The 15,576-nt window shown below is 41.5% G+C and overlaps 2 non-coding genes and 1 pseudogene across 2 annotated transcripts; all 3 read left to right on the top strand.

The window, feature by feature from the left end:
* The first annotated feature begins 11,956 nt into the window (after positions 1–11,956).
* LOC143206175 (small subunit ribosomal RNA) lies at positions 11,957–13,945 on the top strand. The gene has a single exon (XR_013008173.1). It is a non-coding gene; the product is annotated as a small subunit ribosomal RNA (ribosomal RNA).
* A 708-nt stretch (positions 13,946–14,653) lies between these two features.
* LOC143206174 (5.8S ribosomal RNA) lies at positions 14,654–14,808 on the top strand. Its single transcript, XR_013008172.1, has one exon. It is a non-coding gene; the product is annotated as a 5.8S ribosomal RNA (ribosomal RNA).
* A 419-nt stretch (positions 14,809–15,227) lies between these two features.
* Positions 15,228–15,576, top strand: part of LOC143206176 (uncharacterized) — a 2,864-nt pseudogene continuing 2,515 nt past the window's right edge.

Below are 15,576 nucleotides of genomic sequence, written 5' to 3' on the forward strand. Positions count from 1 at the left end.
TTACTATCGATTGCTTCTAGAACTCGCTCGCCTTAGAGTTGAAATCTGTACTAAAACTGTCAACATACTAGCAACGAATTTTGTTCGTAAGCCGAACGCATGATCTCGTACGCGACCAATGAAAGGCTAACTCAGATAATAGGCGGGGCTTAGGAGTGTATTTAAGGAGCCTATAAATTCTAAGGATTCCTGAAATTTGTTTTAGTCTAGTACTTTTCGTGGTTCCTTTAATATCGTAATATTTATTTCGAAATGCCTCCGAAAACAAGCGGTAAGGCGGCCAAAAAGGCCGGTAAGGCTCAGAAAAATATCTCCAAAAGTGACAAGAAAAAGAAACGCAAGAGGAAGGAAAGCTACGCGATCTACATTTACAAAGTTTTAAAGCAAGTTCATCCCGATACGGGTATCTCCAGCAAGGCCATGTCGATCATGAATTCTTTCGTGAACGATATATTCGAAAGGATAGCCGCCGAAGCGTCCCGTCTCGCTCATTACAATAAAAGATCTACTATCACAAGCAGAGAAATCCAAACTGCCGTGCGATTATTGCTGCCCGGTGAATTGGCTAAGCACGCCGTTAGTGAAGGTACCAAAGCCGTCACTAAATATACCAGTTCTAAGTAAACCATAAGCCTTGAATATCATAAAGGAGAAAACGGTTCTTTTCAGAGCCACAATTTAGATAAATAAAAAAAGAAATAATCTTAAAAAAATTAATTTTATATATTATACAGCTGTAGTATCCAATATTGAAATACAAATTTTGTTATCAACAGTATATTATTATTCTTTGGTTATTAGTGATTACATTATTTTTTCTTTAGTTTTTAAAAACAATGCGTATAAGTACACCGACTGTTATTAATTACTAACATGTAGTCGAATATAACTCTGAGATAAAAATCCATAACTCTTTTAGTGGTTTATATAAATATCGATAAAAGAATATTAATTGAATTATCTTCTTTTTCTTTGATTAAATTTAGGTGGTTCTGAAAAGAACCGTTTTTTTTTGTTGCAAAATACGACTATAAGTAGAGTATTATAAATGATAGAAAATAAAGTTTAGGCACGTTCGCCTCTGATACGTCTGGCTAGCTGAATATCCTTGGGCATGATGGTTACTCGCTTTGCATGTATCGCACATAAATTAGTATCCTCAAAAAGGCCAACTAAATAAGCTTCGCTGGCCTCTTGTAAAGCCATTACCGCCGAACTTTGAAAACGTAAATCGGTCTTGAAATCTTGAGCGATTTCGCGAACCAATCGTTGAAAAGGTAATTTCCTAATCAATAATTCGGTGCTCTTTTGATAACGACGAATCTCCCGCAAAGCGACCGTCCCAGGTCGGTAGCGATGTGGTTTCTTAACGCCACCGGTAGCTGGAGCGCTTTTCCTGGCCGCTTTGGTAGCCAATTGTTTCCTAGGAGCTTTACCTCCTGTTGATTTTCGCGCAGTTTGCTTGGTACGAGCCATATTTTTAAAATAGAGGTAATGAGAAAAATTAACAAACGCAAACGACGGCGACCCCTTTCGGACTGATTCGGTCATAAAATCAGAGAGTCCTTTTTATAACATGTTATCTAATCTGATTGGTCCGTTTTGTGCCAGTGGGCGGAACTCAATCCTAAGTCTACAAAACCGGGCTGATTGAATGTAATCGACAACAGTTGTCCGTAGCACTCGTGTTGTGAGCGCGCTACTTATTCGAGATCATTTATTTTTTTTGTATTAGGTTCGATAAAAGATGACCGGCAGAGGTAAAGGTGGTAAAGGTTTGGGAAAAGGAGGAGCCAAGCGGCATCGTAAAGTGCTTCGTGATAATATCCAAGGTATTACGAAGCCCGCCATTAGAAGATTGGCTAGACGAGGCGGCGTAAAACGTATATCTGGTCTGATTTACGAAGAGACCAGAGGTGTTTTAAAAGTGTTTTTGGAAAACGTCATCAGAGATGCCGTTACATATACCGAACACGCCAAAAGAAAAACCGTTACCGCAATGGATGTAGTATACGCCTTGAAACGTCAAGGACGTACATTATACGGGTTTGGAGGTTAAGTCACATTTTATTCGCGAACTAACGTGAAATGTGACCCTCAAAATTAATTTTAGAAAAATTAAACAACGGTTCTTTTCAGAACCACAAATTTATCGATATTTAAAAAACGGAAGCTCTATTAGGATTTAAGGATAATCTTTCAATCATTACAATCATCATAATTTTATTTAAAATAATAATTTAAGTATAACTGGCCCTAATTATTTGAGGGTTTGGATTCTAAAACTCTATACTTAATAAATAGACCGCCCCTTAAATTCATCGTTAATTACATAGATTATATACAAGGCGCGATGTTATAATACGGTTCGATTTTACTAAAGGAGAACCGCTAGAAATAAATCCTTCATATTATTTCGACTTAATTGTTGTTTAATAAAACGATAATTATTGGTATTGGAATGTCTCTTAATTTATCTTACACACCCAAAAAACAATCTTTAAAGTACTTAAACTGTTTATTAGAATATTTTAAATAATTAGTAAGTGCAAGTCATAATATGAGTTTTAATTTTAAGTTCTTTTTTTGTTTTATTATTTTGGTGGTCCTGAAAAGGACCGATAGTTAAAAGGTTTTTGTACGACACAAAAACCCTAAGGCTCATGTAACTTATTTGGTTTTACTATCTGTTTTTTTCGGTAACAATACGGCCTGGATGTTTGGTAGAACGCCGCCCTGGGCTATAGTAACACCGGAGAGGAGTTTGTTCAGTTCTTCGTCATTTCTGATGGCCAATTGTAAATGCCTAGGGATAATCCTTGTTTTCTTGTTGTCTCTAGCGGCGTTACCTGCCAACTCGAGAACTTCGGCCGCCAAATATTCCATTACGGCAGCTAAGTAGACGGGAGCACCGGCCCCTACGCGTTCGGCATAATTTCCTTTCCTTAAAAGCCGGTGAATACGGCCAACAGGAAATTGTAATCCCGCTCGGTTGGAACGAGATTTCGCCTTTCCCTTCACTTTTCCACCCTTACCACGTCCAGACATTGTATTGCTAACTTTTTTAAACTAAAAATAACCGAAAAACTAATGGCGACAACGCTCACGTCCTTTCGACAACGAATGAACAACTGGCAGTGAACTGTCCAGCGAATAGCTTTTATTCGGCAACTTCTCAAAACACTAGTACGTTTCCTACTCGACCAATCAGAGCTTTCTACGACATAACGCCAAGAATGGGCGGAGCTTAGAAGTGTAGCGTCATTTATCAAATAATTAAACGACTATAGGTATATTTCGGTTTAGTCTTTTATCTTTTGCTGTATGGGTAGGTCGCGAATCTCATTCGTTTAAAATGCCACCGAAGACAAGCGGTAAAGCGGCAAAAAAGGCTGGAAAAGCCCAGAAAAACATTTCTAAGAGCGATAAGAAAAAAAAGCGTAGGAGGAAGGAAAGCTACGCGATTTACATATACAAAGTTTTAAAGCAGGTTCATCCCGATACGGGTATTTCCAGCAAGGCCATGTCGATTATGAATTCTTTCGTGAACGATATATTCGAAAGGATAGCCGCCGAAGCGTCGCGCCTCGCCCATTACAATAAAAGATCGACCATCACGAGCAGAGAAATCCAAACCGCCGTTAGGTTATTGTTACCCGGTGAATTGGCTAAGCATGCCGTTAGCGAAGGTACCAAAGCTGTCACTAAATATACCAGTTCTAAGTAAACGAAATATATTATTTTGAAGGTGATCATAATAATATGAAGGGTGGAAAACGGCTCTTTTCAGAGCCCCAAAATGTTTAAAGAAGAAAAAAAGAAATAAACTATTGTTAAGAAGATAGGATATATACGAAGTCAAATAAATTAAAATATAGTAATCGTTCATAAAAATGTTAAAATATCCAGAAAAAAATATTTTATTTTATATATTCATTCCTTTACGGTAACATAATAACAGTATATGTGATACCCCTTTCTTATCGTGATATAAACTTCAAGTCAATCCAGCAGGTGTTCACACCTTATTACTAAGGATTCCTCAATATTCACAATATATTTGTGAGCATAATATTCTAAATTCAATTCACAAATATTATAACTAAAGCGTCATATAAACGGAAAAAATATCAATGTCTCTTTTTTCTAATAGAAGTTGGTGGTTCTGAGAAGAACCTTTTTTTTTCATATAAATACAAAAAACGACCTTAATATAGGACAGCCGTAGCATTTATGCACGTTCGCCTCTAATGCGTCTGGCTAATTGAATGTCCTTAGGCATGATAGTTACTCGTTTAGCATGGATCGCACACAAATTGGTGTCTTCAAAGAGACCAACCAAATAGGCCTCGCTAGCTTCTTGCAAAGCCATCACTGCCGAACTTTGGAAACGTAAATCGGTCTTGAAATCCTGAGCGATTTCGCGAACCAATCGTTGGAAAGGCAATTTCCTAATCAATAATTCGGTACTCTTCTGATAGCGTCGGATTTCTCTTAGAGCGACCGTACCGGGTCTGTAACGATGCGGTTTTTTAACACCACCGGTAGCGGGAGCGCTTTTCCTGGCTGCTTTAGTAGCCAATTGTTTTCTGGGAGCCTTACCTCCGGTTGATTTTCGAGCAGTTTGCTTGGTACGAGCCATCGTCTAAACGGGTCTGACTTCAAACGTGTAGGAAGAATTACAAGCGCAAGCACCAACGAACTTTTGGAAACTGATCGAAGGTGTCAAAGAAATCTCCCTTTTTAATAATGTGTGAAGATATTCTGATTGGTCCGGCTAGCATCTGTGGGCGGGACCCGATTCGAACTCAACAAAACCCATGGTAGGATTTGAAATTGAAATAGTTACCCGTAGTATTCGAGGTGTACGCTGCACAATTCGATTATAAATTTGCTTTCTTTTAATACTAAATTGAATAAATCATGACGGGCAGAGGTAAAGGTGGTAAAGGTTTGGGAAAAGGAGGCGCTAAGCGGCATCGTAAAGTGCTTCGTGATAATATCCAAGGTATTACGAAACCCGCCATCAGAAGATTGGCTAGGCGGGGTGGAGTTAAACGTATATCCGGTCTAATTTATGAAGAAACCAGAGGTGTATTAAAAGTATTTTTGGAAAACGTTATCAGAGACGCCGTCACTTATACCGAACACGCCAAAAGGAAAACCGTTACTGCCATGGATGTAGTATACGCCCTCAAACGCCAAGGACGAACCCTATACGGATTTGGCGGTTAAATAAAGTATTATATATGCTGACCAATTAAAACAGAACAACGTATCTATTCAACTAAAGAAAACAACGGTTCTTTTCAGAGCCACAAATTTACTAGCATAAAAAAAGAAATTTATTATTCGAAAATGGACTAAGATGACGTTAAATTTTATTAAATATCTGCTCCTTTCATCTAAGATTTACTTGTAAAGTAACAAATATACTGCATTATAATAGACGATCGTAATATAAAAAGATAGATAAAGTTTAAAATAAGATTTCATAATAAATGTTAGGTTAATGACAAGAATGTAAATGATGGTGAACAATCGAATACCGAATCTTCGTTGAAGCTTTAATATAGTTTTCCTTTAGAGAGAAAATACTCCGAGATAAACTTCGCGTCGATGAGCTTGGAGAATCCTTAAGATTTCAAAGAAGGTACGGTAGTTCTACGCACGTATGTATGGAGATCGCGTTCCATGTATTTATTGACTTTAGATAACTATTTATGAAAACAGATTTCAACTAAAGAAGCAAAATATACTATAATATATATGAGCATTGTATCGATACAGAAGGGTTTGACACGATATTCTTATAGACGTCTCGATATCGTTGCTCACCCGATACGTTCGATTGTAACCCAGAGTTCGGATGGTGTTAAGAAACCGTTAAATAAGAAGTATATTAGTATAGGATCGGTTAATTTTCATGTCATTGTTTTCTTACAGTTAATTCGACAACGGTACGTTTCGATATAGATTCGTTTTGGACAACGAACAATCTGTACCGCATCAATTAGGAATAATATGTCTCGTTTCTCCAATAATAGCATTAGATCTGTACGGAATTGCATTTATATCAAAAGACGATATATCGGGGGACGTAGATTTGAAAAGATATATTTTCATAGTTATAACCGAAAGTCTATAACTCGAATGTAAATTGGTAGTTTCGACGGAATCGAGAGCAACGCTTGATTTTGTGCTTCCTTCTAAGACGATAGTCAACGTAAAATTTATTGGTAAAGTTTGCTACTTCTACTACGTTTTATCTTTTAACGCCTCGAACATAAATCGTATGATATTCTAAAGGATTTATGTATTTAATATGAGAAATAAGTAAACGGTTCCAAGCTCGATGAACGTTTCGACGAAGCCGGAATATGGAACGTCGTTCGCGCTCGACCGTTCAGTCCTCCGTTCGGCTCATATCATATAGGGTACGCATTAAATGAGAGCGACCGCCAGACAGTTAAAATACGCGAACGAGAAGCATACGCACGTACGTAACTTTGTCAAACGAATCGTGATTAGAACGTTCTTATAAGAAAATTAAGAAATTATATCAGAATGTCGGACGTCGATATTAGCGGACAAGCGGTTTCTCCTTCGTCGAATCAAGGGAGTGGAGGAAATTCCGCCGCCGTTGTTAACGCATCGTCAACAGGCACACCGGCCGGGTCGAATTCATCTTCGGTGTCGGCTACGGGAGCCGCATCAGCTACAGCCGGTAGCGCAGGTTCGTCTGCAGGAGGGAAGAAAGAAAAATCCACTTCGAGCAAGGCGAAGAGTTCTAAATCGAAAGTTAGTCATCCTCCGATCGCTGATATGGTAACGAGTGCAATTAAAGGATTGAAAGAGAAAGGCGGAACTTCCTTCAGAGCTATTAAAAAATACATAGCGGCCAATTACAAAGTGGATGCTGACAAATTATCGCCCTTTATAAAGAAATATATAAAGACGTGGATCGCTTCGGGTGTTTTGGTACAAACGAAGGGCAAAGGAGCTTCCGGATCATTTAAATTAGCGGCTTCGGCACGTAAAGCAGGAGGTACGACAGCCGCAGGTACGAAGAAAAGAAAAACGGCCACTGCCAAAACCGGACAGAAAAATAAACGAAAACCAGTAGGAGGTGCCGCGACAGCTACGACAGCCGGTGGTAAAAAAGCGTCTGCCAAAAAAACCTCAGAGAAAACGGAAAAAAAGACGACCGCCGCCTCCGCCTCAACTAAGAAAACCACAGCTAAAAGTAAGAAAGGTGAATCTGCAACTTTGGCCGAGAAAAAAGCTTCTGCCAAAAAAGCCGTCGAAAAGAAAACAGGAAAGAAATCTACCGCCGCCACGACTACGTCCGCTTCCAATGCCGCCGCTAATAGTTCATCTTCGAAAGCAGCAAAAAGCAACACGGCCGCAAGATCCCCGAAATCGCCTTCCAAAGCGAAAAAATCTAATAAAGCCGGACCTACGAAAAAGCCCAAGGCGCCTAAACCGAAAAGTGCTAAGACGACGACCTCAACTGTTCGTGTTGCCGCTGGTGAAGGTGCGAAAACTAAAAAACCAGTATCACCAAAGAAAAAGAAATAAAACTATTTCTACTACGTATGACGATATATTAAACAGGCGACACATTTCATCGTCAGATCAAGAAGACACGGAGTTGAAAATTACAAATATCCCGACACTCCTGGACGTGCTACGACTTCCCTAAAAAATACGTTCGTCCAAGACCGTATTTTTTTAATAGAAAAAAAAACGGTTCTTTTCAGAACCACAATATAACTTTATAAAAGAAAGAATATTTATATAATTTATTTATTATCTTATTATTACTTAAATGATTATTTTCTAGATAGAGCCGTAACTAATTAGGGAACCGATCGATCGATACTCTAAAACAGTAATAAAGGAATATTCAGTACAGATCAGATTATTTATAAATTTTCTAGTTAATATTTATTCTTTAATAAGAACGCGTATTCTAACTTCTTTTTTATACGATTTTGTTGGCCCTGAAAAGGACCGATATTAAAGGGCGTATGCAAAACTTTAAACGGTTTGCGTTATCTATTTGGTTTTGCTGTCTGTCTTTTTAGGCAATAATACTGCTTGAATGTTAGGCAAGACGCCGCCCTGGGCAATAGTAACGCCAGATAACAGTTTATTCAATTCCTCGTCGTTTCTGATGGCCAATTGTAAATGCCTAGGGATAATCCTTGTTTTCTTGTTGTCTCTAGCGGCGTTACCCGCCAACTCGAGAACTTCGGCCGCCAGATATTCCATTACGGCAGCTAAGTAAACGGGAGCACCGGCCCCTACGCGTTCGGCATAATTTCCTTTCCTTAGAAGTCGGTGAATACGACCGACAGGAAATTGTAATCCCGCACGATTGGAACGAGACTTCGCCTTTCCCTTCACTTTTCCGCCTTTACCACGTCCGGACATGTTAATCTCGATCGTTGTTAGATACTGCTCACCTTTAAATCAAAAACGGTACTGGAAATTTCTTACAGATCGGCCTGGAATTTTGTCCGCGAGCCAAACTCGTTATATCATACGCGACCAATCAGACTCTAACTCGGGCTATGGGCGGGGCTTAGAAGTGTTCCTTCGAATGTTATAAGTTCTAGAATTAAAGGCATTTTTTTAGTTAAGTACTCTTTGAGGTACGTGAGACGTCGGGATTTTTATTTCGAAATGCCACCGAAGACAAGCGGTAAGGCGGCCAAGAAAGCCGGAAAAGCCCAGAAAAATATCTCTAAGAGCGACAAGAAAAAGAAGCGCAGGAGGAAGGAAAGCTATGCGATTTACATATACAAAGTTTTAAAGCAGGTTCATCCCGATACGGGTATCTCCAGCAAGGCCATGTCGATCATGAATTCTTTCGTGAACGATATATTCGAAAGGATAGCCGCCGAAGCGTCGCGTCTCACCCATTACAATAAGAGATCAACGATCACGAGCAGAGAAATCCAAACCGCCGTTAGGTTATTGTTACCCGGTGAGTTGGCTAAGCACGCCGTTAGCGAAGGTACCAAAGCAGTCACCAAATATACCAGTTCTAAGTAAATTAATTCACATACCTATGTGTGTTTCAATATACTACTTACCTGCAAAATCGGTTCTTTTCAGAACCACAATTGGATATACATTTTAAAAAATGAAATGTTAAACAGTAGCTGACATTTTATAAAAACAGAATTTTCAGATATATATATATATATTGTAGTTATTGTATTGAATTATATTATATCATTATAATCTGTTATATAGTAAGTATATAGAATAAGTTTTGTAAAAATGGTACGGCCCGAGATTGTTATTTAAAAATAAGGTAAAGTATTTCTGGAGTGACTTCGAAAATATGTGTATTCATTTTTATTACGTTTATGACTATATGATAATTAATTTATTTTTCCTAACTGTGGCTAATTGTGGATTGTGGCTAATTTCTACACGATAAGTATTAATCACGGGAACGTCTCGAAATGAACAAATAGGAACTGTAATTAATCAAGAATTTAGAATGGAACTATCGTCCTAATATAATGAGGATCGTCAAAGAGAAGATACTTTTTTTTTCGTTTACTAGGTTGACCTTGCTTGGGGACAGTGGAACTCAGTGGAAAATCGCTGATGGTGGGTGAGGAGGATAGGCCTGTGGTCAGAATCGATATCTTGGAGTACTTGCAGGTCAGAGGCTTGATTCGAATTTTGATAGATAAAAAAGTCAATTATTGTCGGTCGATTGGAGGAGTAGTGAGTTGGTTCGCTTGGAGCAATAAGCCCAAGTTCCAACTCATCTATTATCCCGGCCGATAGTAATTCTTCCAATAGCTGTGTGGTTGATGGCGTTGAAAATGGCCTGAAAATCTCCTTGGTCATCTGAATATGTTCCGAAGAGTATTTCGCCAATGGAGATCGGGTTCGTGTTCTAGTGGAATCCAGACCAGCCAGACGACTGTTATCTTGAGTTCCCCGTACATGAGTGGGGGGAGGAATTGGTCTTTTGGGTTTGGTTGTTTTTGGAGTAGGTCGGCACTTGCATCCCGAGTAATTTGCGGTGTATGGTTCTCAACAGTTGGTGCATTTCGGCGGGGAATTTCTGTCTTTGGGACTTGACGTAGGCCGGAGTGGCTTTACAGTTGGCCGATGAATGACCGTAGAATTGGCAGTTAAAACGTTGAACGCGCCTGCCGTTGCCGCGCTGGGCTTGGACTTTTACCACCTGATTCATTAGGCGGTCGACCGCGAAGATACGGCGTTCCTCTCGAGGAACCGACCAACATGGATTGGATTGAAACCGAGCTTCATGAGCGCGGTTCGGACTTCGAGTTACCATTACGTCGAGAGAGAAATATAATATATTAGCTGACCCCGCAGACACTCCGTACCCTGTACTCAATGGATAAATAAAGGATTCATTCTATCAAATTCTTCGTTCAAATCACTTTCGAATCATCCTTAGGAACATTCTGATATCGGAAAACCTTATCCGTAGTCGATAAACGATATCTAACGGATGAATTATAGAAAATGGCCAATAAGCGGCAAATATCCGATCGTAAGGGTGCACCATCGTTTCGGCGAATCATTCTTTTGGAATCTTACGTTCTACAAGCAAAACATTTATTCATAGGTATATACCGATAATAACGAACGGGCCGACGTAACAACCTAAAATGTCCTGAAATACGTGAGAACAGTTTTACTCCGATCGCCGTATCGATATGTGACAGTATCCATCCTATGAAGGATCTTTACATTCTACTAGCATAATTTTATGGATCGGAATTTTCCGACTTTTAAAGAACGTGATCGGCAGTCTAGAAACGGCCTGAGGACGTATTAACACGAGAGGTTAAAATTATTGCTTTAGAAGTTCACGTTGTCTAAAGCTAAAGTTTATTCATCGGAACATTCCGATAATAACGAGAACGGGCAGACGTAAAAACGAAAAATTTGCGCAACGTCCGTATAAACGATCTGTTCTAAAACACCCATACATTTCCGATAGCTGGCGAGAGACCCGCGCTTAAATCGTGTGCGCTTCTACGTGGGGCGATACGAGAGACGGATACGACGGGTCGGGTCGACCGGCGCTGTGACACTTTTACCGAGTGGCTTTTGATCAGCGAAGGTGGTATTACATATTATATGTTAATATATAAGATCCGAACCGTATTTTTTTATTTATCTAAATAAAAAGCGTATTTCGTCGTGTTATTATATATTCGTAACGCTCTCGCGATTTTGTATCGTCGTTTCGTTGTTCTTCCTGGTCGGTTTTTTTCGATATATCGGGAAGCGTACGACGACGACGACGGTATCACTGCGAGATCGCGAATTCGGCGGGAACATTCGGCTTCGTTAGAAGAAGATGATCCACGATTCATATGCGATTGGAATTATTATTTTTATGGACGTATCGGTTTTTCATCGGAACGTTCATAAAACAGCAACACATTTTGCGATAGCTCTCTGCTCTCCGAGCGAGAATAAAATAAAAAATCACGAAACGTTTCTCGTACGAGGTTTCCTTGTCGCTTTATATATTTCTATCTAGCGAAGGGTTCGGAGAGAATGTTTTTCGAGGTCTTATAAACGCCGAACGATATTTTGCGGCATCCAATTTTCGACGTAGTCGACGATCGTCGTCGATAATCGAGATAATTGGGTGCCTAGTCGATCGGTTGTGTATAAAAAAAACAAAAGATGTGTCTAAGATGATGATATCGTTTTGTTTTATTAGACAACTAATATTAAAATGTAAGAGCGTGGCGCCTCGGACCGGTTTTTCCGTCGTCTAGGCGCGCTATCATGCACCTCCTTTTTATTAGTCGTCGATATATATTATATATCGTCGTCTTACGCACACGTTTCTTTATAAGTCAAACTTATAAAATAAACTGTGTCTGTATTTGTTTTATCTGCTTCGTGTCGATAAAATAATAAGAACAGTTCCCTGGTTGATCCTGCCAGTAGTCATATGCTTGTCTCAAAGATTAAGCCATGCATGTCTCAGTACATACCGAATTAAGGTGAAACCGCGAAAGGCTCATTAAATCAGTTATGGTTCCTTAGATCGTACCCACAATTACTTGGATAACTGTGGTAATTCTAGAGCTAATACATGCAAACAGAGCTCCGACCAGAGATGGAAGGAGTGCTTTTATTAGATCAAAACCAATCGGTTTCGGGTTCGCGCTCGTCATCGTACAACTTGGTGACTCTGAATAACTTTAAGCTGATCGCACGGTCTCGCACCGGCGACACATCTTTCAAATGTCTGCCTTATCAACTGTCGATGGTAGGTTCTGCGCCTACCATGGTCGTAACGGGTAACGGGGAATCAGGGTTCGATTCCGGAGAGGGAGCCTGAGAAACGGCTACCACATCCAAGGAAGGCAGCAGGCGCGCAAATTACCCACTCCCGGCACGGGGAGGTAGTGACGAAAAATAACGATACGGGACTCATCCGAGGCCCCGTAATCGGAATGAGTACACTCTAAACCCTTTAACGAGGATCAATTGGAGGGCCAGTCTGGTGCCAGCAGCCGCGGTAATTCCAGCTCCAATAGCGTATATTAAAGTTGTTGCGGTTAAAAAGCTCGTAGTCGAATTTGTGTCTCGCGCCGCCGGTTCATCGTTCGCGGTGTTAACTGGCGTGTTTTTCGCGAGACGTCCTGCCGGTGGGCTTAGTCGTGTCGCGTCGCCGTCGCGCGTGCGTTTCGGCGTGCGTGTTGTGCGCGTCGTGGTTACGACGGCCCAACTCAATCCTGCCGCGGTGCTCTTTACTGAGTGTCGAGGTGGGCCGGCACGTTTACTTTGAACAAATTAGAGTGCTCAAAGCAGGCTAAAATTTCGCCTGAATACTGTATGCATGGAATAATGGAATAGGACCTCGGTTCTATTTTGTTGGTTTTCGGAACCCCGAGGTAATGATTAATAGGAACGGATGGGGGCATTCGTATTGCGACGTTAGAGGTGAAATTCTTGGATCGTCGCAAGACGAACAGAAGCGAAAGCATTTGCCAAAAACGCTTTCATTGATCAAGAACGAAAGTTAGAGGTTCGAAGGCGATCAGATACCGCCCTAGTTCTAACCTTAAACGATGCCAGCTAGCGATCCGTCGACGTTCCCTAATATGACTCGACGGGCAGCTTCCGGGAAACCAAAGCTTTTGGGTTCCGGGGGAAGTATGGTTGCAAAGCTGAAACTTAAAGGAATTGACGGAAGGGCACCACCAGGAGTGGAGCCTGCGGCTTAATTTGACTCAACACGGGAAACCTCACCAGGCCCGGACACCGGAAGGATTGACAGATTGAGAGCTCTTTCTTGATTCGGTGGGTGGTGGTGCATGGCCGTTCTTAGTTGGTGGAGCGATTTGTCTGGTTAATTCCGATAACGAACGAGACTCTAGCCTGCTAACTAGGCGCTTTTTGACATCCTAAAGGCCCGCCGGCCGCGTTGCTTTCGGGTTTCGCGGTTCGTGCGCGGTTTTTACTGTCGGCGTACAAACTATTCTTCTTAGAGGGACAGGCGGCTTCTAGCCGCACGAGATTGAGCAATAACAGGTCTGTGATGCCCTTAGATGTTCTGGGCCGCACGCGCGCTACACTGAAGGAATCAGCGTGTCTTCCCTGGCCGAGCGGCCCGGGTAACCCGCTGAACCTCCTTCGTGCTAGGGATTGGGGCTTGCAATTGTTCCCCATGAACGAGGAATTCCCAGTAAGCGCGAGTCATAAGCTCGCGTTGATTACGTCCCTGCCCTTTGTACACACCGCCCGTCGCTACTACCGATTGAATGATTTAGTGAGGTCTTCGGATCGACACGCGATGGCGTTTCGGCGTCGTCGATGTGTAGGAAAAGATGACCAAACTTGATCATTTAGAGGAAGTAAAAGTCGTAACAAGGTTTCCGTAGGTGAACCTGCGGAAGGATCATTACAGTGTGTTGTTATGCCTATATATATATAATAGGTAAACGTACAAGTCTGTAAAAATCATTGTCGAACGTTAAAGAGCCATCTACGAAGTTCGGAAGTTCCGATCGAATTTCGACGTCGTCAACGTAGCTGTTTTCGGGTACCTATAATATATGGTTTTAAAAGATGTACGCCCGAAAGCGGAGATATATACGATGAAGATGTTGTTATATAGGACGACGAGTAATAATCGTCGGCCTACGACGGATTTCGTTATAAATGGACAAATCGAGCGCAAAATAAAACGATTTTGCCAATTATATTTCTAATCGACGTTTCGATCCTCATATCGACGAACATATACGATGATCGGTAATGTGATTAGTTTACGAAAATCTTATCACCCTTCGTTTGTTTCATTCCAAAAGGGTGAGATTTAGTTTACGAAAATATTGCCAAACTATGATCAGCGTATGCTCTTTTGTTGTCGTACGAGGTGAGACGACGAAAATTTACAACGAACGTCACCATTTCGAGTAGTCTGTCTCCGCTCCTCTCGTTGTGTGTAGTGGAGAAGACGAAAATAAACCGTAAGAGCGTTTTAAAGTCGACGGCGGCTGCGAAAGGGGCGCAAGCGCTGTCTATGACGTGAGCGCGCGTCGTCGTCGTCGTCGTCGTCTTATAATAGAAACGTTTCGATATGCGTTTAAAACCTAACTTAAAAAAAGATTACCCTAAACGGTGGATCACTTGGCTCGTGGGTCGATGAAGAACGCAGCTAATTGCGCGTCAACTTGTGAACTGCAGGACACATGAACATCGACATTTCGAACGCACATTGCGGTCCTGGGATCTCATACCCGGACCACTCCTGGCTGAGGGTCGTATCTCATTTCAAGACTGCTCGGATTTTCTTTGATCTTCGCGATCGACGAGAAATGTCTGAGCGTGCTGAGCGTATAAGCGCGATTCGATCGCGACGTTCTAAAACGTGACAGCGGACCCGTACGTGTGACCTAACTCTCTCGTACGGGTCGTACGAATATGAAAGGGATGAGACGTGTTTAAAACGGTCGTTCGCACGTTTTTGTGATAAACGTAGCGCGCACCATTAATACGATCGTCGTATCCGATAAAATTAGTTTTTAATCGACGTCGGATCGTAGGTGCGTTGTCTCTCGAATACGAGGGAGAAAACACCGTTTTTCGACGGCGCGTCTTTTCCATTCTAAACTTTTATATTTCGTATTGGCTCCTAATCTTCATTATTATGATGATTACGAGCGCCACGCATATTAAACTAGCGACCTCAGAGCAGGTGAGACTACCCGCTGAATTTAAGCATATTACTAAGCGGAGGAAAAGAAACTAACTAGGATTCCCTTAGTAGCTGCGAGCGAACAGGGATTAGCCCAGCACCGAATCCCGCGACCGACATCGGGCGCCGGGAAATGTGGTGTTCGGGAGGGTCCATTATCTCGACGTTACGTCGCGCGTCCAAGTCCATCTTGAACGGGGCAACAGCCCATAGAGGGTGCCAGGCCCGTAGCGACCGTGACTGACGGCGAGAGGATCTCTCCTTAGAGTCGGGTTGCTTGAGAGTGCAGCCCTAAGCGGGTGGTAAACTCCATCTAAGGCTAAATATAACCACGA

The sequence above is a fragment of the Rhynchophorus ferrugineus genome, unplaced genomic scaffold (genome assembly GCF_030347505.1).
Source record: "Rhynchophorus ferrugineus isolate W39M unplaced genomic scaffold, kcgeb_rfMv2 rfM572, whole genome shotgun sequence".
Classification (NCBI taxonomy): Eukaryota; Metazoa; Arthropoda; class Insecta; order Coleoptera; family Curculionidae; genus Rhynchophorus; species Rhynchophorus ferrugineus.